The following is a 24423-nucleotide window of genomic DNA, read 5'->3' as shown; positions in this document are numbered from 1 at the left end:
GCTGTGAGGAGTATCACATGTGAATAGGAGCCTACATGTCCTACTGTAACCTCGTTCTCATTAACCAGATCCGTGGTGTGCAGAAGGTTTGAAATGATCCTCCTTGGTGTTGGTGGGGCTGCAAATTGAGCATGGTTTCCACACCTGAGCTTTAAGAAAGGCATGGACTAGTCAGAGAGCCTGGAAGAGGGCAAACACCATGATCACTGAGCCACCAAACATGACTGTGAGGAGGTTTTAGTAAATTGGCTCTTTTCAGTCTATTAAGAAATTTTTGAAGACCGGAGAGGACATAGTATAGTAATTTGCAAATAAATTACAGAAGTGGAAGACAATGATGAGGAAGGCAACTATGAAAACCTTGTAATAATAAGGACAGCAAAGAGCTAAAATGGGTTACTCACAGAAGTTTATGGCATTGCAGTTGGTGTATCTATTACATAGACCTTTTAAAGAAATGACACAGATATAGCTGATTGTATTTGAAGTGTAGCAAAAGGAACAGCTTCAATGCTCATTTACACTCCTGTAATTTATTGATTTACCAATAGGTTGGTATTTATTGTTGTATCAACTTAAGACAGCATTGTTTTCAGGATGGATTGAATCATACTTTCAGTAAGAATGTTAATTAGACACATCTGCTGGTTTTACCACATGAAAATGGACCTTAACTACCTTGATAAATGTAACAATGATGAGAATAGTAAAGCTGATTTTTTTGTTAGTTTCTTTCTCATTTTTTTTTCTATATTGCTGGTGAATTTATTTACTGATTACAGCTGGAAACATCTTGTTTGCATTTTAATGGTAGCACTGCAATGGTGTGGTTATGCTCCTGCCTATGTGCAAGTTGACCATCAACCTCTTGGAAAATTGAATGACTACTTTGAATGAATTTTAAAGCCACAGACAGTATGTTTAGCTGCATTTTAGACTTTTGCCTATTCCCAGTGTAAAGCCAGTGTCACAGGACTTGATCAGTCTCAGTGATTTCTCCTTGTCTGAGCCCCTCATCTTCAGCTGTCAAGATCCAGCCCATTCACCACTTAAGCTGTCAGAATTATCGTCTGTGTCTGAAGGAGGAAGGATGGCGCACATGGAAGACTCTGGACAGGTTGTCTCCACGTCCACCTTTAGGGATGTCAGTTTGTTTTATACTTGTAGCATTGGGGCTTCCTCACTAGTGTTTCCAGCAGTGAGAAAATGCAGTCTGAATAAAACCCACAAGCTGAAGAAAGAAGGCTTGGCTCTTTGTGCTACTGCTACAGACAGACTCCCTTTAGTGTTTCTTTATAGCAAGGTGTGAAGATGCCTTCTACTCTGCATGCATTCTTTTGTCTTGTTAACTGGAAGGAGCTATAGGAATAACTGGACTTTTGGGCTATTTTTTATGCTCAGTGGTGATGACAATGATTTCAACCAACTGCTTAGAAAGTTAGTAGTGTTTTCTTCACATAAATAATTCCCAGCAAACGAAAAGCACTGATCCACACCTTTCCTTGACGTGTATAGGTGAACATTCCAGAGAGAATAGCAGCACATAATTTCCTCTTACTCTTGAAGGATGATCAAGTGGAGGGCTGAGTGATCATTCCTAAACAGCAAAAACCCCAGGGCCTATAATAATTAACACAGCCTTTGTATATATATCATTTCACTCTCCTAGCTTCTGCAACAGGCAGACAGGATTCAATGCTAGTGCCTTCCAGCTTCATATGCCAGAAGTCTTCTATGCGACAAGTAAAGTCCTTCTGGGGCAAATGAGTCAGATAGTTTTTTCCAAAGAGACAGACTTGGCAGGTTTTTACTTGGCGCCTCAAGGCAGGAAGCTAGAAGAAGATACTCAGCATTGTGAGTGTACACAGTGGGATCAGGTTTTTTTTAGCAAAAGCTACACTCTGATGCCTCACAATTTTATAATAAGGGTCTTTATGTCAGATTTCTTAATTTTAGTGTACTTGGGTTGTCAAAAGAGCATTTTAAAAACACCAGTATGTGCCACTAATTCCAGAATGAGTTCTTATTTCGGTAGGTGTCTGGTGCTTTCTCTAATTGGTCTTAGCACTCTGACAGGGAGAGCACACAGGTCTGCCTTTGATTTGAATTGGAACTGAACATTTGTATCAGTGAAAACATTTGACAAGTACAGCTGTCCTATTTGGGATTAGAAAACTGCTATATGACAACAGTAAAAATATCATTCAGAGAGTCTTTTTTTATTTTCTGACAGTGTATGATTAGATTTCATAGAAGAATAAAAACAATATCTTGATCCTTAAAGTCAGCCTATTCACTTCAGTGAAGAACTTATTTCTTAAATGCCCGTTCTGACTGTCTGCCAATTAAAAACTCAAGCAAGCCATATAGGACTTGCATATTATTTCCTTGATCACACAGTATTCTTGCTGACAGGTATGAATTTATGGCAGCAAACCTTAAGCAAAAACATGAAGAAATTGGATGAAATGTGAATTCAAAAACTGTTCTGATATCTCTGAAACATTTTGACAGTTTAGAAATGGTTTATTTTCAAGTATTAATAGCAGAACTTCAGCAATTTAAGTGCTGAATTAGTAAAGTAGGAAGACATGATGTCTGACTGTCTAGGGATCAATGGTCATATTGAAACCAAATTACTTCTCCACAGTAAAATAAATAGTATCATTACAATTTCTTTGACTTTTGTCTTGTTGCCATGGTCCAGCTCTCCCCATATGATTTAATTTTGCTGATTTACGAAAAAGATTTGGAAATAATTTGGGTAGTCTAACTGTGTAACTGGAAAAGATTGAGTTAATTTCTGATTCACACCTGGGAATTGATTGGGAGAGTTTTGGTTGATCTGAGCAAAAAGCATGCCAGGGACTCTTTTCATCACTTGGAATCGGGAGTGAGCTCAGAGAATCTGAACTTTGACAAGTATTTCCTGCTATAAAGACAGCTTGAGATTTGGATTGCTCTAAGCTAAGTTCAGTGGGGAAACAGTGGGGAAAAGAGGTTCCAGCCACCTGAATGATCAGGTAGCTATTCACTCCAGTTCTGGTTATTCTCTCTGTGTGGTTATTCTCAGTTCAGCAGCTACTTGACTGTGGGCCCTTCTGGGCTTCACTTTCCCCAGCAGACTCGATATTTGATGTGGTTACTTGCTAGAGTGGTATGGTGGAGTGCAATGAGTGTGCTAAGGTAGAGGAGAGGTATTATCAAGGTTTTGTCAAGGGTAAGGCGTTGTCAGAATGTTTCAGAGATGTCAGAATAGTTTCTGAACTCATGTTTTCTCCATGTCTTCCCTATTACAGCATAACAGTGCTGCTGTGAAGAGCTCTCACTGAGACTTGGTTGCATGGATTTGGTTTTTGTGAGTTCTCTCGAACTCACAAAAATCACACTATCTTTGGCCATATAAATTGGCACCCACAAAATTAAACAGGATGGTTTTTCTTTTTGGGGATCTTTCTAGTATTGGAAGTGTGGCCAGTCCCTAATGAATCATGACTTGAGTTGGTCTCAGGATGAACTTCATGACTGAGGCTGACTCAGCAAACACAACAAACTAAAGACCCTGATAAAAGCTTGAATACTGGAGAATGACCAGGTGCCCATGGTGTCTTGTACCCCACTAACACAATGCACTCCCTCTCTGGGGAAACATCATGACACAGATTAGCGTCCCTTCCAGCACGTTCCCAGCTCATGCATAACCGTGTCTGCCACAAGTTTTCTGTGTGACACTGAGTTTGTCACATATGGTACATCTGCACTCATCCTGACCTGGGTGCTGTGTCATAATGATGAAGTAGTATCATTTCTGAGGTGAGTTGCTTCAGGGAGCTGTGCTTTGTGGGCTTTCTGGGCAAACCAGGTCACCTGGAACTAGTCTGGAATTTTTATTGTACATTGTTATGTACAATATTAGCATATCATTGATTGCTGTGTCTCATTTGTCTGTTTTAAAATAGGATTAATAATACTTGATTTCTTTTATTCATTGATTGTATTATCTATTTGGGTATTAAGCTTTTCAGGAGAATGTGGCCCTTTTAAAAAAAATCAGTATAGAAATTCAGTTTCTAGCACTATATAAGCCAATAATATAATATCATACAATTATTTATACCATTATGATGACTGACTGATTATGAGGGATGGTAAATCATTATTAGGAAGTTGTAATTGTCTCAGATAGGTAAATTATTTTGCAGCAAAATTTCACTCCCTGCAAATATTAGGTTATTCTATCTTTCTTTCAGGCAAAAATTAGAGTTTTAAGTGTTTACTGTCCCTCATCTTTTCTTCCCTAATCCCTTCCTTCCTCCCTCCCCTCTTGCCTCCCTTTCTCATCCTTCCCTCTTTCCTTCCAGGGTGGGATTAGGCTAGCTTTTTTGATTTGTGGATTTCCAAAATCTCCAGGGAGACGAGGACTCCAGAGGAACCTTCTTGTATCGGGGCTGCTATATGACAAATGTGAAAATATACTTCTTGGGAACCACTCATGGACTTCTTTGGAGTCCATGGCTGAAAAGTTGAAAAACATTCACTTAGACAATTATCACAATCACTGATGATTGGAATGTCTATTTTTTTTATGAAATCACTTCTCAAACTTTGTGAAGGTTTGTCTGTGTACATGTATGTATAAGTGTATTTCTGAGACTTATGAAGTCATATTTTTCCTTCACAAAAATTGCAGGATCTTTATGGTATTGTTGGAGTATGTTATACCTCTTGATATTATTGCTTAGTGCCTCTTGGTATTATTGCTTTTGGTGTTCACTGGATAATAAATAAGAAGTTGAAAGTTCTTATTCAAGACTTCCTTATGGCTCAGAGTTTTAACTCTAGTCCCTGGATTCAAAGCAAAATTACTGTCATTAAAAGACAAGTGATAGCAATCTATGAAAATTTTTCTGAGGGATGAGTGAGAACAGAAATAAAAACTCTTTCCTTACTAGCAGTTCTGGACATCCAGTGATGTAATCTTTATCTATTCAGCCTTTAGGTGGGAGGGATGGGATGAGATTTGACTGAGTGTCAGTGCTAACCTCATTATCTTCCAAAACTATGTCATGTTTTTCTGGTCACTTAAGAAATACATCCACTGCTGAAGAAATGTATTCAAATGTCATTGGAAAAAAGTCTGGAACAATTCTGCCAGACCTGTGTTTTTTCCTCATCTGTTTTTTTAGCACAAATCTAATGGAACTACAGCGCATTCCATTTGAAGAAGTCCCATACAAATGTATGACATAAATACCTCTGTGGAGTTTCTTCGCTGAGTGACTCTGTAGTTGTTAAACCTTTCTTTTCTTCATAGAATCATAGAACTGTCTAGGCTGGAAAAGATGTATAAGATCATTGGGTCTAACTGTTAACCCAACACTCCAAGTCCACTACTGTACACTGTATCTGTAAAGACCACATCAATGTATCTTTTAAATAACTCCAGGGATGGGGACACAACTACTTCTCTTGGGATCCTGTTCCAATGCTTATCAACCTTTTCTGTGAGGAAATTTTACCTAATATACAACCTGAACCTCACCTGTCACAACAAAAAATTAAGTAATTTCCTCTTATCCTTTCTCTTGTTATCTGGGAGAAGAGACCCCACCTGGCTACAACCTCCTTTCGGGTAGTTGTAGAGAGTGGTAAGGTCTACCCTAAGCATTCTTTTTATCAGGCTAAACAGCCCCAGCTTTTCATAAGACTTCTGCTCCAGTCCTTTCACCGCCTTTGCTGCCCTCATTTGACACCCTCAATGCCTTCTCTTTTAGTGGGGGGCCCAAAACTGAGCACAGCATTGAAAGTGTGGCCTCACACACTGGGCAGCTTTCCAGCCACTCCAAACTCTTAGTGTTGCATGGAGTTGTGGCCCAAGTGCAGAACTTGGCACTTCATGTTATTGAACTTCCACACAACCATTCTCAGGGACTTTTCTGGTTCTTAACACATCAATAACTCTTGTGTCTTTGCAGTATGTGTGCCTCCATCCCTTACCTCCACTGAGGTCAGACCATAGGAACTTGTTAGCACAGTGTCCCTCAAACACTGGTGTGCTAACCCAGGCTTATCTCTAGTGACCCTGGTTTTATCCTTTTCCCCCTTCAAATCTAGTTTTAAGCCCTTTCCATGAGTCCTGCTAACTCCTGAACAAGAAGCACTGTTTAATATATTTAATTTCTCTCTCTTTTGTTAGCACAGGAAAGTCAGGGGGACGGCTGCTTTGTCTGACCTCCTCTCCATGGGAATAGTAACTATAATGGTTTTAATTAACTATGTGGTATTGATGTAATTAGTTATCCTAGTGATTATGCTTCTTTAATAAAAGCACTTCATTTGGGATGCATTTCTCTTCTGCTTGTCCAGAGCCCTACACCTATATTTTATAACTGTCTAGACATCAGAACTCTGTGCATATTTTAGCATCCGGCCTTGAGCGGGAAGTTATCTTGCATGGCTTAAGATAATTGGGAAGAAATTATTTTGTCCCCTGGTTTCAGGCTCACTTGCCTACTGAGAGTAATAGAGATGGGCAGAGGGACAGTAGCTCAGTTTGGGGGAGCCAGAATGGTGAGAGGGGAAGGGCTGGATTTGGAAACTGTGAGCCCAGGCACTGGCTCTTTCTAACTTTTCAAGTCCAGAGTCAGTAACACTAAAGGGAATGGAGAAGGTTTGTGTGTAGGCAAAGTAAATGCTGTATGTCTGGTTTATTTATATGTATTTATGTACATAGAAGTATAATTGTAGGTGTTTATGGCAGAACCATTTAACACATCCATTGTGTTAAATTTACATACGCCAAGCCTCAGTAACATTGTTACTGCTATCACACAGCCAAATCAACAATAAGGAATGAATTTTAGTTTTCAGTTTGGTTTTGCCTTTTGTTGGTTTTTGTTTTGTTTTTTTTTTCCTGGGAAGTCACTGTTTTTTGTGTTTCATCCCTCTGGCTAATCTTGAAGAGCAATGCTACAAGGAGGAGAGATTACCATATGAAAATGTCATTTTGTATCATATGAATACTGAAAGAAAAAAACAAACCCACAACCCAAAGGTAAAAGGTCTAAGGAAGAAGATAAATTCACTGTTCATGAATCAATCTACCATAAAACACTATGAGCGAACTCCTTTAGCTTACATCTCCGTTCATAGCTGGGGGGGAGGGATTCCTATCTGATAAAATATACTCAAAGATTAATGCATTCTGCACACAGCCTACTTCATAGGTAGGAGGTGTTATTCCTGTTGCTGTTGCTGTGTTTTATCTAACATTTTAAAAGTTGGTTTTTTTTTTTTCTCTTTCTCTGCCTATCTGCTCTTCTTCATCTCTTTAGTTTACAGAACTGTGCTGCAATCCCTTCAGTCTTTCTTCCTTTCCCTGTTGAGAGAGACAGACTGAAATCACTGCAGGCATTTGAATGCTTCGTGGAGCACAGGAGTGAACTCTGCGGGTCATTTTAACAGCCAAATACATAAACAAGTTCTCAAGAAATGGGGAAAGCCAAGCAAATGGGGAAGAACTGGTTGTGAGACCTGCAAACACGGCTTGTTCTCTAATCATAAGGAATGCTCCACTGAAGCCTCCATCCCTCATTAAATCAATAAAATCATGTGTCCTTTATTTTAATCCTGTATTCAAGAACCAAGGATAGAGACTGAGGCTTTTCATTTCATTGTTTCTAAAAAATCACTGAGATTATATTGACAAAGGTTGATTCCTTTACCTTGGTGTTTCAGAAAATGTCAGTATGGAGGCAGGTGCTGGGCATTCAGCCACTTCTTTCAAAAGCAGAAAGGGAGATCTGTGACAGCCTCATTGCAAATACTGTAGCTTTCTGAGACATTTTGTTTGGTTTGATGTTGTGCTGCAATGACGAGAGAGGAAGGATCTGTTATGTACAGCTGCATGAATCTCTGGATTGAAGTTTTTACAGCCTCAGATCCTCTTTTATACAGTAAAGGGGAGATGAAAGCAAATAACTCACATGCCATGAAACAGGTACTATGGGATTCTGAAAGGCTTAGCATTCCTGGTAAGTATTTGATCAAAATTCAGACAAGGGAACTTTGCACTGTCACTTGGTGGAGTGAGAAAGATGGTAAAAATACCTCCAAAATCTTCATTATTTTGTCAGCTCCATCTTGATTGAATTAGCAAAGAATGAGTCACAGTTAAAAAAAGAGCCATTCTCCCCTGAAATGTATTAAAGTTTGGGTGGTAAAGAAACACATGTTTATTTCCTAAATGAAATGCAGGCAGAATATGTATCAAGCCATGGAAACAGTGGTGTTAGTTTCCTATGCAAGGCATGTCCAAAAATTATCTTTTACTGAGATCATCAAATGGCTCCAAATCTCACTGTAAATGGGGTTTCTGTTCCCCACAGTTATTTATCCAGTGTCAGATCTTGTATATCTTACATGAAAAAATGCTTGGGTGAAAATGGTGAATAATGTAAATACAGGCTGGTTGTTTACTGAAGATTGTTCGTCTTCAGGGAGAGATTTTTGGGTTTTTTTCCTCTGAAAACCATTCTGTATGTATTTCTTTTTTGAAAGATGCCACCAACACTATTTCTCTGGTCAGTTTAGGTAGTGTTTAACCAATGTGCATGTTAGTCACAAATCTGATATAACACGTGCTGTTACTTATGAGAACTTCATACGCTATGGTTATTGACCAGTCTCCTGTTTACTTAATTTTTAAGAATGTTACATGGTAATAGACTAAAAAAAGAAAAAAAAACAAACCCCGTGTTCAGGGAATGGATCTACTGATTCTTGGATAATGCTGGGTAATAATAATGAAAACAAAACAAACACACAAAAAGCACAAAGGAAGAGCCCCTTAGAATAATGTGGATCATTCTCACCTTCAAATAACATATGCCACCACACAGCCTTTAACTTGATCGATGAGTAATTGTAGTTTGAAGTCAATAAGACCCCAGTGAAAATCCTTGAAATGTTCTACATGTACCATGTTCACAATTGCAGACCTATTAGGCACTTAAATAAACTAAAGTAACATGAGTCAGCAGAGTGCTTTTCCCACAGATTACCTTTAACTGGTAATTTGCTTCCAAGAAGTCACTAAAAAAAGTACTTATAACACATTAGAACGTAACACATGCAGTCAAAACTTAACTGATTGCTGTAGCACCAATATGTAAAACAAAAGTGCAGTTTTACCAGTTGTAGAAGCAGTGAAGAGCCACAAAGATGACTATGGGCCTGGAGCATCTGTTCAATAACAAACATCTGAAAGAGCTGGGACTGTCCAGCCCCTCCTCTCAGGAGAAGGGGAGGCTGAAGGGGGTCTTACCAAGGTGTATAAATGCCTCAAGGGAGGGACTGAAGATGAGGGATCTAGCCCCTTTACATCAGTGCTCATGGCAAAAGGCAATGTGCAGAAATGAAAACATGGAATTCCATCTGAGCACAACTGAACACAATGCTGTTACTGTGAAGGTGATCAAACACAGGAACAGGCTGTCCAGAGAAGTTGTGGAGTCTCCATCTGTGGAGATACTCAAAATTCAACTGCATGATCTCAGGCAACCTGCTCTGAGTCACCCTGCTTGAGAAGTGGGGTGGGATCAATATAACCTCAGGAGGTTCCTGCTTACCTATTGAGTTTTCAAAGTAGAACTTCAAGTGCTTAGCCCAAAATTAACAAAAAACAAAAGAAAACACCCCCCCCCCCAAAAAAAAAACCCAACCCCCCCCCCCCCCCCCTTGAACTGCAGCAGCTGCTATGCAATGCTCTTAAGCAAACTAGACCAGTATGATACCATCAAGAGATATATGTCTATATTTGCAGGCCCTAACATACTGATAGATTGATTACCTTTCAATCAGTCTTTAAATCAATATAATATGGTACTCAGGAATATTTGTTTCTGCTTGTGATAAATCCATTTAGTATGTTATACCTCATGATGAGTCAGTAACTGTCTTCCTGTTCTTTTGGCTCCTTTCAGAGAATATTAACTAGGGATGGCTGGAAGAGCTCTGGTTGAATAACCAGAAAATGTCAACCACTTACTACAATTCAGTCTTTTCTTGAAAATTTTTGAAATTTCATTTTGAAGAAAAAGGAAACAGCAAAATTGTGATGGATTCAAACTGTCTTGTTTTTGATAATGTCAAAATGTAGTCCAATGTCTTCACTCTAAAACACTTTACATGTGCATTTTTTATATTATTAAACCAAATTGAAATTATTGAATTAAATCGTTAATTTATTTTCAGTAGTTTAAGTTCTGATTTGTCTGAAAGCTACAGAATATTTAGATAATCCCAGTGAATTATCTGAATTCATTGAAAACAAATTCAAAATTCTCTAAGGACTGGAAATCCCCATCTCCAGAGAGCTTGCAGAATGCTTTCTATATGCATGAATAAAACACCCCAGCAAATCAGTTTAATAATGCTAAGCTGCATGTTGGCTGTGGAAGATATACAGGACTCTGATGCATTTCAGATTGTACAAGATGTGAATATGAATAGTGTGAGAGATGTCACATAACAGCAAGGATGATACAAGTAACAAAAGACTGCAGATACTGTTATGCAATGCAGTGTAAAGCATAACTGAAATAGATATCTACTGTGCCAGACTACCTCTTGATAGTCATAGATTTGCATGAGTTAACTATAATCTATATTCCATTAAAGATTATGGGAGGAAAATATTATAAAAGTTAAAGCTGCTTAAATGATGTAATTGCAGGCTTCAGTCATGCAACTCCTTTACTAGCATCCCTATCACTGATGTGAAAGTCATCACGGCAGAAGGACAGAAGTGGGAAACCATATTATTATCACCCTCATTACTTCTGTATTTTTGGTTAAAAATCATGGGAACATTCCATTCTGGAGAATTTCAAGAGCTGTTTTACAATTTAAATGGTATTTTCTTATTCAATCCGTTTCAGCCTTGAATTTAGCCCATTCTATTTATTCACATTACTGGCATAGAAATAAATCTGTATCTCTATCTCCTCTCTCTAGCCTTGAAGAGCCACTACAACTGTTACTGAGAGACCCAAACTTTTCCTGTTAATCCCATGAACAGAATAGCTAACATGGATATATTTTGGCTTTTGGCTCTTCACAGCTGTAAGACACTAACATTTGGCTGTAAACTCTTACAGTGGACTGTGAGCCAAGAGTCCCAAAAGAGACACCTGACAGTCAGAACCAAAGTTAAGTTGGAAGAGCTGCCTGTTTAAAAATGTGTCTTTTTGGAATGTGAGCGAATAAATGTGACTTGGAAGTTCAGAGGCTTTGGTGACACAGCAACAGAATATGTACAGTCATCTGGCTAGAGCAGCATGCAGAATTGACTAATATACCTTATTTTTATGGAAACTGAATGTGAAATACAGGAAAAAGACTGATCCTGTCCTGTGCAGCTGTTACCATAAGTACTGGAAAGTGCTGCAAAACCCCTCTTCTAAGTTTAGAAAACTAGCACTGGCACTTCAGTCAAATTTTTCCTGTATCGTCATCGTGGGTGAGAAGTAGTAACAGGAATATTTTGATGTGCACTGCTTGGTCCATGGAAATCCCTGGCTGTGCATTTTAATACAGATACTAAATTAATACCTAAACCAATGTTTTGCAAAGCAAACACCAAAGTTTGGTGAGCTTTACAGAGTTTGTCAAATCTTGTCATGAGTGATTTGTCAAATACTTTAAGGCACAAACCCAAACAAATAATCAAATAAATCACAGAAATATTATCCAATGAACTCTGCCTGTATGAATTAGTGTCATTCTGTTATGTTTCAAAACAGCCAAGCTTCACTAACTATTTAAAGAGACTAGAAGTGAGATGAGTTCAGTGGGAACACAGAATGGTGATCTGCCCAGTCTGAGAGTACATCTCAACTGGGACCAGTTCCAATAGACGAAAAAGAATCCTATAACCAATACAATCCCAGTCAAATGTAACGCAAAACTCTCTGGAGCCATCAATATAGTAAAAACAAAAAAAAAAATTCTTCAGTAGCCTGAGAAATGAAGATGCATAATTAAAGATTAAGGGAAAATAAATGAACTTTGGAGACCTTTCATTGTATGAGCTTTGACTGCATGGACACCTTCCAATTACTTTTAATATACCCTCAATGGTAAGTTGCACTGAAGAGCACTAGGAATGCAAAAGGTGTATGCTAAGAGCCACTAACTCAAATAGTTTTATTGAACAGGAAAGACATAACAACAAATACTCAGAGAACTTATAGACTGACTAAAGGACTAAAAGACTGAGATCATGGAAGCTTCTAGTCAGATCACAGGCCTCTGAATTGCACCTCTTGCTCCCTGTACTGAGCCTATAAAACTCAATGTTATCTTTCTCTGACTTGAGCAGTTAGCCAGAAATCCAGATTCCATTGAGTAGTTTAAGTCTGAAAGAAAGAGAAGTTGATGCTAAAATCCTATTTATAAAAAAAATAAAAAAAAAAATAAAAAAAAAAAATAAAATATTACAAAAGCTTCTTTCTTTTCTTCAGTACAACAAATATCAAATGTGGTGAGATGCTATCTTTCCTTGAAGCTCTGAGCTCTTTTCTAATCAGCACTTATCCCATACAGCTCTCTCTTGGCTAGGCAGTGGGCTATGTTCCCAGTTTGTGTTCTGGCTTTGGCTGCTGCTCTTTTAGTCAATTTTTTTTTCCACCTACCTTTCAGACACATAATAATTCACAGATGTCATTAAGCCAACAAAAAACTATCTAAGAAAGAGTTAGGTAATTTGTTCTAATAATTTATCTTTTTTTGGGTTTTTTGGGTTTTTTTCAGTTTTCTTGTTTGTATCTTCCAAAGAGATAGCAACTTTTTCCAGAAGGTATCATGATATGAAGACATCAGGTGATTGAGTCTTTTTCTTCCCTTGGCAGGTTATTCATATGGTTAATCACCTTCACTAGCAAATATCTGTGCTTAATCTGTCACCTGATTTTTCTCGAGAACAGTTTTCGGCTTCTGATATTTTTATTCTTTCTTTACTACATTTAAAGGCCTTCACTAACTGCTGAGTCCTTCTTGTGAAAGTACTTATACACTATGATTAATTAATTAATCTCTTGGCATGCTTTTTGATGAACTAAATAGAATGAGCTCTTTAACTCTCACTGTGATACATTTCCTTCACTATTCAGTTTCTGTGACTCTTACCTTTGCCAGTTCATCAATGCTGCAAAATGTGAACACCAGAATTGAAAAATAGGTATTATTTTTACTGGTATCCTGTACTGAGCTTAGCCACTCATTTCTGCTCTGCTTTTCTGCATTAGTCTTCTGGTTATACATGCAACAGCTAAATTAACTTCTTTGCAGGAGCTCTGGGATTCATGCTGAGTTACTTATCCAGTGTAGGCTTTACAGTCTTTTTAGAAGGCCTCTGCTTTTAGTGATGTTATGACACTTCTAGAGTAATGAAGTTCTAAAGCTTGAATGGTTGGGAGAAAAAAAAAACAACTCTGCTGAGTTGCTTAAGTTAAGACTGATAACTGGTGTAAACTAGCAAGTGCACAGCTCTGAGTTTTCCAGTAACAATTTGCAGTGAGCTGCTGTGTACTGAAACGGCTGTGGTCCGTCTTGCATGTAAAACTGGGAAGCTTAGTTGTCCTACAGAAGGCCTTGACACAAATATCCATGGCTGTGAATTGTGGTCTAAGCAAAATCTTATTCCATTGCAAAGGCTTTAAAGAAACCGTACTGAATAATCAGCCTGCTCAATCACCGACTGGAGAAATTTCCTGACTTCAGGGTCATGACCTAATTTGCATTATTTTTTAAAGTTCGATTAAGAGAAAAGCGAACACATCTCTCATTACCACCAAGAAAAATATATAGCACTACACAATGAAGTGGCCAAAGGATAATATAAATTGGAAAACCAGAAGATTACTCCCTAGGGACCTAATTTTTATTGTGGGTTATTGCAGCAAGAAAAGCTGATTTGTGTCTTTTAAATGTCTATTAAACATATGGAGAAGCCATGTGCCAGGTGTGACCTAAATGTAAGCTAAAAAGTTGGGGGGAAGGCATGGTCCCACATTTTCTATCACCAACTCCATTGTGCTAAATGGGAAAACAAAGTCCACCATTTTCACCTCTGGTCTGGAAATATAAGCCCACAAATCTGAGTAATATCCTTTTCACTGGGGTCTTCCAATTATCTATATGAGCTTTTAGTTTTTTCACTCTGTATTCTGGACTATCACATGGAAAATGGGGCTAGGTAAAAAAGATAACCTACACAAAGATTGGATGTCAAGATGAGATCATTTGGATAATTTCTATTTTGTCACATTCTTCCATATGTAATCCAGGATGTGCAACTGGTCCTCTCCACAGAACTTTCAGGCTAACTCCATTATATTAATTTGAATAGGAAATCCTCATAAGCATTGTAATTACCATTCAGATGTACCTATATTTTAACAGAAGTAATAGTAATAATTCTGTTACTGATTGTGTGATGAAATACACACAGGACCTTTTTTTTCAGAGGGAGAGATCAGAGATACATATAAAGCTAAGTTAAAGTAAAGCTAAAAATGAAGCTAAGTGTATGGCTCTTCATCTGAAAGCTGCTTTATCCACATTCTCAATCCCCATTTTATTTCTGACAAAGCCTCTCTGAAATCCATGGCTTTGACAGAATTGAAGGAATCCGGGTTGGACTCAGTTTGAGGTATGTATTTAGCCATTTTTTAAAAAAAAGCGTTGGTTCTTGATATATTACCTTTTTGTAGAATGTATGTGGGAAAACAAAAAGATTTACAACAATTTAAAGTGCAAGTTCATGAGATTTACAGACTGTATACACTGATTAGTATTTGAGCTTATTTAAAAGGGATTCCATGGGCTTTGCCAGGATCATGTATTTTAAAAAAATCCATATCAAAGTACTGTTATTAATACCTTTGATTTTTTTTAAAAGTACATTACAATTTAGAATTAAAAATAGAGTAAATTTCCGCTCTGGAACAGGCAAATTTATTTTGGCAGTATCAGAATCAGGGTTGAAAAGGGTAAGATACATCAAGTTAGTTTCAAACAGGTAATAGATAAAAAATACTTCGTATAGATGGGCAATTTTTTTGGCATATAATACAGATATGGTTGACAAAATTCACGTGCTTTGCTAAATTTGTAAAGTTACTTTGTCTGAAAAAGAAGTAGAAAAAAGAAAAAGTGTTAAAATGAAGAATTTTTACTTCTGAAGCACTCTCTGACCCTGGTTTCCTGCAGTGGGTGGCAAGAAAATTAGAGAAAGAACAAGCTACTTCTGACCAAACTCAGCCATAGAAAGGAAAGGATCCCCGAGGAGGGAACAGGGCAGGTTACCCAGGAGAAATACAGAGACACTCTCCAAGGTAAATTCAGAGGTAAATGCTTAGGGAAACCAAAGGCCATCTGAAACTGAATTTGGCAGGCAATGTGAAGGGCCACAAGAGGGGCTGCCACAAATAAAGCAGCAGGTCCTTACTGATAAGTTTTGTGTTCAGCAGTTCAAAGTCCATTGACAGGGCTGTCAATTGGCATAAACTGAGATACATGAAATTCCAAAAAATAAGGAAATATTTTTACTGTGAGGGTTGTCAAACACTGGAAGAAAGCCAGGAAAAGTGGCTATCCCTTGAGATATTCAAAATCCAGCTTGACATGGTCTTGGACAACCTTTTCTTGTTGACTTACTCTAAGCAGGGGGCATGGAGTAGTTCATCTCCAGAGGTCCCTTCCCAGCTCAGTGACCTTCTGAATCAGAGAAGCTACTTATGCTCAGAACACCTGAAAATTAGACCTCTTGTTTAGAAGCCTCTACTGGAATTTCTTTGCTTCCTCAGCTCATAGAAGAAAGGTTTAAACCTTAGACTTCAGACTTTTAGATTTAGACTCTACTAGGAATTAGCTTTCTTAATTATCTGACCACTGTTAGTCCAAGACAAAAATCAAGTTATTGATTCAAAAATTTACTATTCGATGCAAAAGCAGAGACTGAATTTTAAAGCTGATATCAAGGTCTTAAAACTGAGTTAGGGGTGATCTGAGTCGTCTCTTCTGGAACTTCAGACACTCCTCATACAGCTTCCCATCAAAGCCCTTCACCATCTTTATTGCCCTCCTTTGAACACTCTCTAATGTCTATTTTATACTGTGGTGTCCAAAAACATGCACAAGACTTGGGGTGAGGCCACACCAGTGCACTGTAGGGTGGGACAGTCATCTCCCTGGACCAGGCCTGATGGACCCCAGGACATGGCTGGCATTCATTACAGCTACTAAGTGGATGGTTCACCTTATCTGTTTTTACATTTCAGTAAACTGCAGCAATGGTCTGCTGGAGATAAAATCCCATTGGTTCTAGACCATGAAAATGGACCCTGTTTCCTTTAATAGAATAGCAGATCATGCTTTTTTATTTTTTGCCAAGGTTTGCCAGTAGAGCCATTATTCTGGCTGGGTACATGAATTAATTAAATTAATTTTAATAGACAGTTTTACAAGGACAGCTATTTTTTTTACTTTTTTTTTAACAGAAAAAGATAGAAGTACAGAAATGCTTCTTATAACATAGCTTTAAACTGTACAATGGCTTATGAGACAGGTAAAATAGAATCTAATGCATCTTTCTAGATTACGCTATAAGAAAACTGGATGGCAGACATTCAAATAGAAATTTTGGAAGTTATTTCCAGATTGCTAGAATCATTTTATTCCTTAAAATGATATAACCATATACATAGGCAATGTTTAGGCACGATGTTATAAAGGATACATTACTCCAACCAGTTGAGAAAGTTTAAACTAGAAGTTACAGTGAGATCTCTTGCAGAGATGCCACCCTGTTTGTGCAAAAGAATAAACCATACACCAAATGTCTGACAGGTGTACATAAGCCAGGTAAGTCTCAGGAAAACAATGTTATCATTAAGGAAGTGTTCCAAAAGCCAGCATTTTTTTTTGCTGCAGGTTTCTTAGCTTTAGATTTTTGATGAGTGATTCATATGCACTGTTCTCCTTTAGGCCTGGGTAACTGTTTGTAACACATGAAATTATGTCTGTCTGGTCTAGAATTCACATGGACATAGCAATAACAAAAGTTCTTATACTTTTAATAATATGTTGTTCTTTTTCCCTTAGTAAAAATGCAGGTATTTTTCACAGACATGATGTTGCTTAGATTTATGATGTGCATATTGAAGTTATTTTTATATGAGGAATTTTCTTGCTGTGCCTCCCAGAGTAACTGAAGTGCATGTTTTCATTGCAACACATACTATGCATTCCTTTCTTGGCAAGTTAACAGTGAATGACATTATCTGTGACTCTCCAAAACATGTTTATTCCAAAAGAGTGGGCTTTCATAAGTGAATAGTTAGTTTGTGCCATGCTCAAAGGACAAATGTTTCATCATGCTTGCATGGAACTACAGGAGTGTATGAAATACTACTTAGGTTCACAGGTCTTTATTAAAAGAGTGATTCTGTGTTGGAATATACAAATACAATGGCTGTGATTCAAATAATTCTCTTTATTCAGAAAATAGTAGTAATAATAATAATAATAATAATTCTTTTTCAGAAGCAGTAGCAGTAGCCTTACAATGTGCCTAAGACTCCAAGGAAAGATCTGTGAAGAGCCTACACTGTAAGTTAAGTGAAAGACAAGTGCTAGTGATAAATAGAGGAATCTACAGAAGCAGTAAGGCAGACCTATACAACAGCTTCATCTTACTGGTGCCTAAACACCACACAATTCTTTCTGGAAACTGATTGGCAAGAGCAATTACTAAGAAAGAATTAAAACTGTATAATGAAACGTATTTTTTAGCTCAAAACTTCTCATAAAGAAAACCATAGGAGCAAACATGAAGATTTTAGTGAATTTATAAGGGCAGTGTAATTAGAATGAGAAAGAGTAAAAGATATTGATATAGGAATACTGTCTTTAGACAGTGTTATACTGTCTAAATTCCTATGCTGCTTTCATTACAGAATTACCATCCTGCAATCTCATGCACTTGCTTTATCTGTGTAAGCAGATATCTGCAATGTGAGACTGGCCCTGGAGATGCTGCAATCTGAAAAATTTAAATATACTCTGCAAATGAAGACCTAGGGAGTGATATGAGTTACAGGTACCTTACACAGGCAAAATGGTGGTCCAGTATGCTTGAAGGAAACTGTGCTTGCATGACCAGAGAATCATCCTGGGACTTCTGTTTGATCTAAAGAAGATAGACATACAGCAAAAGGACAGCTTTGTGAGGTGCTTGCTCAGAAATAGCAACTGAAAGAATGTTTGCTTAAGTGATTACCCAGGCTATAGGTGGTAGCTGAATTAATGTTTGCAGAGGAGATTACCCCAAAATATGGTAGGTGTAGTGGGATGGCCATTTTCCAGTTTAACATTTTAATTTTGGAAAATGCTATGAAGTGAAACATTTTGTAGGGGAAATTATTCTTCAGTGTCAAGAATCTGACTGGTAAAGATTAGAGGAATTTTGACTTATGAAAACAGAATTTTGGTTGATTTACCAGGATTGTATTTGGAAAATATCTGGCAAGAAATATATTTTTTTGCTGTTCTACTTCTGAGTGGAAAAAATATGAAAATGCCAGGAAAGCAAAAATCTTGATTCTTATCTAGGCTAGACTCTGTGGACCCTGTGGTAACATTAAACTGTATCCTATATTGAAAATGTCAGTCCATACATGGAAAATACGGAAGAAGAAGTGGCTGTTGGACAAGGAAGAGATTATTGCAGATTTTACTGAGTGATTTCCACTGAATAGATTCTCTGTTGCGTATCAGTGGTAGAAAGAGATGAGTGGATTGAAAAGAAGGGCATCTCTCTTGGATAAAATCAGTAAGACTCTGTGAGACCATACAGACAATGCTGCTGCTTCAATCCCTTTGAGTACTGCTTTCAGCTGCCCCTTAAAAAATTAAATACGGTCCCTTGGAATCCTATTTGGGTGGGTGACTTCATGAAACCTATGCTGATCTCTATTTAATCTCAGCCAGCAAAGGCAGTAACAATGTTTGGATATAAAGAAATCAGAACCCTTTCATTCTGGGTTCTACCTGTTCTTTGCTAAGCAGGGTGTGTGTAGGAGCCTTTCTTGAGTCCATGTGGGTTTCTGGTAGCTCTGCTGAACTTCAGAGCAGAGCTGGAACTGGGTATCACCACTTGTCCCCTCTTAATTTCCCTGCCCAGAAGAAGAAATGGAATAAACACAGTTGATATGCAGACGTACCACAGCTTTCTAAAATATACAATTTTCTTGCATTGGTGGCTTTTTCCATCCTACTTGAGTATTATTTCATTTTAGCTAATTCTTGGTGTTTTCATCATTATATAAAGTTGTACAGCAGATGTGATGAGAAAAGACATCTCAAATCATATGCTGAGTAAATACTGGAGGAATCTTATATGCTCCTTGTTTTGTGCTCACTAGAAGCATGCAAATTTGTCCTAACTCAGCTCTTGCTAGCAAACTTCCTTACTGGAAACCATAATCATGTGAGCTGCTCATGGTACAATCATGAGAAAACCGTTTGTGTGTGAACCAGCTGAGTGTGCTCACAGGGGGAAGAATTCAGCCCAGCAATGCTATGCATTTAATAGCTTTATCCATTCAGCTTTATAGCTTGCCATTGGGTGCAGATGTTTTATGACTTGTAACAGTTTAATGTGTCCTGGTGGATTACCCTCCAAGTTTCTCTTCATCAAAGCACTTGCTGCAGGTAACTGGAATGTCAGATTTAAATGAAGTGCGATGCGAGAATGGGGATTGTCAGATTTTAAATGAAGCACACGGTGGTGCTAACTAAAGCTTTAAGCATGGTATGACAATTCCATGGCCCGTCTTACAGGCTCTCTACGCCTCTTCTTTCATTGTGCAAATTATTGTAGAGAAAGAGGTAAAACAGTCATATACTGCATTCTAGAAAAGCAAACTGCCAAGTAAAATATTATCTGAAAAGAGAAAATGTTTCTTGTGAATTCAAAGTCAAATAAAAGGTGTAACAGACAGGGCAGCATCACTTCATTCCCCAAAGATAACCAGGCCCCTCATGAGCACACTGTTCTTTGCAGTGAATGGTGAGCCTTTGTCCACTCCTCCCTTGCTCCTCCCGTTACCCATGTCCCTTGGGGCCATGAATATGCCCAGCCCTGCTTCCCCTCTCTTTCCAGACATTCCTTCCTTCTTCATCTTCCAAACAGGCATCCTCTTCCTTCCCATCTGACCCCACCCCCTTCACTGCTCATTCCAGTTGCTCTGGTTCAGCACTGGTGAAAAAACCGAGCCCTCTGGAATGCTTTTGTTGCTACACAGAACTGAGTGGTCAGGGGATCCATGCTGCTAGTCCCTAGGGTCTTCAAGCGCCTTCTTTTTCTCCTCTTGCAGAAATTTACTGAAGCAATAAATCTAGTGCAATGATGGAGAAAAACTAAGGCAGGGGAACTCTGGAGACAGGGAGAGGAAAAAAGAACAGTAACAGTGCAATAGGGGTTGTGCTACTTTTGCTTGCCTCGTGTCTTATTGTCATGTTTTTCTACAAGGCTTATGTACTATGAGAGGGCAAGGGAAAACAAAAATCCTTTCTGACAGAGGATGAATTGCCACGAAAGTCCCACATGGCAGTGAAGTCCAAATTTCTCAACATATGGAGAGCCAGCATAAAGTAGGTTATCTGAAACCGAAAGAGTCACAAAGGTGGCACCATGAATGGTATTTTTTTTGAGGCAGAGAATGAGGTAAAGACAATCACAGTGCCAAAAAGACAATGCATGTCATGCTGAAACAGATAGAATACAAACCTGCAAGACCTCAGAGTGTGTCAGAGAAGGGATCTTTAGGTCTTTCTGACAGGTTTTGCATGTTTGACTATTATTAGCAGAACAAAAGGTTTCACGTGGTTATTACTGAGGTGCCAGCCTCCCCTGGTTCACTTTTTTTGTTTGTTGTTCTAAGAGGAGTGCAAAAGAGTCAATTATTTTCTGTCTTTGCACATTTAGGTTGTGATGTCTGGGGCAAAATAAGTTTTCAGATTAAAAGTCAAGGTAAAGAGCTAGAAAACACTCACTCACCTGAATGGAATTTTATTTCCAAAAAATAAGAGAGCTTTGGAAGTCTTCAAAGTGTTACTCTATAAATTCCACTGAGAAAATAATTTGCATGGATAATATACTTTGGTTTTCATTAACAGAATACCTGAGAGCAATATTTTTCATCCTTCTGGCTATCACTGTATTTTGTAGATGGTTAGACGACCTTAGGATTCCAACTAACATTATTGTTCTGCTGCACTAAGAACTTTTTGTACTTTATGGGTCTGCTGGCCTGAATGAAATCAAACTATGTTTTAATATAATAATATTTTAATAATATATTGTAATAATTTAATAATTTATAATAATATTTTGAGGCCTGTGAATTGTGTTGTGTTTCATTTGGGTCTGTCAACCATACTTCCTCATATATATGGTATTGTCTCTGTTTTCTAGGTTGGATGGAGAGAACTCACAACAATGTTATTCCTGTAACTGCAGCAGGCAGCAAAATTAAGATTTGAGGGAATTTAAATATATAACCTCCAATTCTGCTTCCCATGAGTATTTCATATGAGTTACATTGAAACTGAAGAAAGAAGGACAGGATGAATGTGATTTTATGTAAATCTGTTGAGAATGTGGCATGAGTATTCACAAAAAGGCTTTTTATGCATTAGTTATTCCTCCATAGTTAAATGTATGATGCTCATCAGCTATGGCAGGGAAATGTGCACCTGCAGAAAGAAATCTGGTGAGAATATGATAAAGGTCTTGCTTGGCTGAAGCACAAATTACCAGCAGACTTAGGTGCAGAAGTTAATCTTGTGATGATGATGACGATTCACTTGGGGGAATTGTGAGGAGTTTGTAATATGAGTTATATCGATTTGTAGTTATTGCATAAATGCAAATATTTAGATGGACTGTGCACAGTAGTTTGCCACAACAGGAAAAAGCAGTGGTAGAGGAAGGGTTTTTTTCCATCTCACTTATGTATGTAACCGTTGTCCAAGACACTCTGTACACTCCATGGAGAGATACAGACACTTTAAGGAAGTGATTCATCTCAGTTTTAGACATCTAAAATAAGGCAGATGGAACAGTCTATCTCTCTCCACAGATGAACTTTTAGTCTGAATTGCATTCTAACAAGCAGGCCCACTGCATAAAGAATATGACTACCTGCAGGCAAACAGAGATCCTATCTCAGCACCCTGCCACTAATATGGTCAAATACAAAGTGATAGTGCCTGTCTATACAACAAATTCATTTTCAGCTGCAGCAGAAATATCTGATGAATCAGTCACAGTTGTGCTTTAATGTATAGTCAAATTTACACAACACAAAGCATGGCATTCTAGTCTATCAGGAATTAACCCCCACCATGCAGAAAAGTTTCAGTTTGCATTTTTGAAGTTTGTATTAAGGAAGAACAATTCTGGTGCGGCTATAAATTCAGATTTCTTTTTTTTTTTTTTTTTTTCCCTGAATAATTGAGTTGGATTTGGATTTGATTTTGCAAAGATGCAGGACATTATCTGTACGCAAATTCCCCTGAATACTTGGAAGAGAAGGACAGGGTGCCTCATGCGATCAAGTCCTCAGTCCATGCAGAATGCCTGTATCTGAACTGCAGTGCTCCTTAGATGTGTAACATTTTGAAATGCCCTGCAAAACTATCACTTACCCTCCACTACTGCTTCCAGATGCCAGACAGAATGAGTCAGGTGTCTAAGCATGGCTGATTGGCCAAGCCCTATCTATAATTGATGGAGACAAGCACCTCTGAGGGGAGATTCAGATGTTCTATGGAGATTGTGAATCACATTGCCTACCTCTTGCCAGGGGTTATTTCTTGGCACCCTGACTCACTTTGGGGCACCTTTCAGTTGCACTGATGCTGCTCTTTTTGTTTGTGGCATTCATCAAGTTGCTTAAATTGTTTGGGTTAAAAAAAACAAAAACAAAACTCCAAGCACTTCTCCCCATACTACCAACTAAAAGGAAGTCTATTCCCTGCCTCTACCTTACTGTGTGTTGGTGTAGAATTTTATGAAAATCAAGTGTTTTTAAAACAGCAAAGGCAATCTATCCAGGGAACTAATTTAAATAAAAAATGTGCTTTTGTTGTGTCTTATGTGCTTTTGTCCAGGCATTAAAGAACAAAATAAAAGGATGTGTGTTGAACAAAATTGCCTGCTTTGTAGTTCTTTTTTTTTTAACTCTTCAGTTCTTTCCCTGCCTCACTCAGTCCTTCTCAAGTCCTGCAGATCCTGGCAGAGGGAGTATGTACTAAATTCCTTTCACCCTTGGTAAACATTGCCCAATCTAAACCAGGGTAGTGTTACACTACTTTGCTGGACCTTTTGAGAGCCCTGAAAGGAAAAAAAAAAAATTAAAAGGTAGTTGACATCTGCATTTTACAGGAGTAGCTACAAGCACTGTCTGTTATGGAAGAGAGGGAGAGGGACAATGCTCAGGATTTTGTGCTAAAAGGAGCTAGCCTGGATTTTTGGGCCTCCTGTGTCCCTTCCTTCCTTGCCTGAAGGGCACTAAGGCTGTCCTGCTTCCCACTGGAAGGGAGTAGATACTCCATGACAGGCTGCAGGAGGGACATTTTATTGCAGATGAGAGATGACCTGTATTTCACATTCTAAATGCAATTTTCTTACTAAAGGACCCAGACTTTTGCATTTTAATAACATAGCAGTTTTTTTGTTGCTGGTTGTACTTCCCTGTCTCTCTGAAGTAAATGCTGCTCCACACAGCTCCTTAGGATCTGCAATAGCACTAGTAATTACAATGAAACCCTTCACATTTAAATAAATAAATAACACTGGATTTGCAGTTAGGGTTATGGATGCTGCTTGTGGTCCTTGAGTCCCTGTAATTGTAATTTGTAGTCTGCTTTAAGGGGAATGGGATTTCCCCAACTAATGTTAAATGCTTTTTGAGATGGTCTTTGGTTACTAACACAGGGAACTTGTTTTTTTCCTTTGTGCCCAGGATGTGTGAGAGCAGACTCTCCTGTTTAGTTACTTTGGTCCCACAAATGCATTTATTATTAAAATCACCTACCACAGTCTCCTCTCATTCCCCTTTAGCAAGCAGCTTGCTTCAAGGGCTTGATATTTGGAACTCAAGCTGTTGGTAACCAGCCACAGAATTGACTCCCTGTCTATTGCTTCAGTGGCCAAACACAGCTAACATACAGGAGAGGGCTTTGAGAATCCACTGAGAATTTGCTTTTCCCTGAGAGATAGCAGATAAACAGGATTAGAGTATTTACACAGTCTTGAAATCTGGGTCGGCTGGGTCTTGCTCAAGGCATCCT

At 38.2% G+C, this 24423-nt stretch overlaps 1 long non-coding RNA gene across 3 annotated transcripts in view; it reads left to right on the top strand.

The window, feature by feature from the left end:
* The window catches only part of LOC131578193 (uncharacterized), a 50782-nt gene extending 27512 nt beyond the window's left edge, over positions 1 to 23270 (top strand). For 2 of the 3 annotated variants that reach the window (XR_009277407.1, XR_009277404.1), the window contains one exon: positions 7335 to 8461. This is a non-coding gene — a long non-coding RNA (uncharacterized LOC131578193). Of the gene's footprint in view, positions 1 to 7334; positions 8462 to 17607; positions 17674 to 21541 lie in introns of those variants that run through there. The other variant, XR_009277406.1, reaches the window with a different exon arrangement.
* The last annotated feature ends 1153 nt before the right edge of the window (positions 23271 to 24423 follow it).

The sequence above is a fragment of the Poecile atricapillus genome, chromosome 3 (genome assembly GCF_030490865.1).
Source record: "Poecile atricapillus isolate bPoeAtr1 chromosome 3, bPoeAtr1.hap1, whole genome shotgun sequence".
Taxonomy (NCBI): domain Eukaryota; kingdom Metazoa; phylum Chordata; class Aves; order Passeriformes; family Paridae; genus Poecile; species Poecile atricapillus.
Note: the sequence above shows the minus strand (reverse complement) of the source record. Positions and strands in the feature narration are given on the sequence as shown.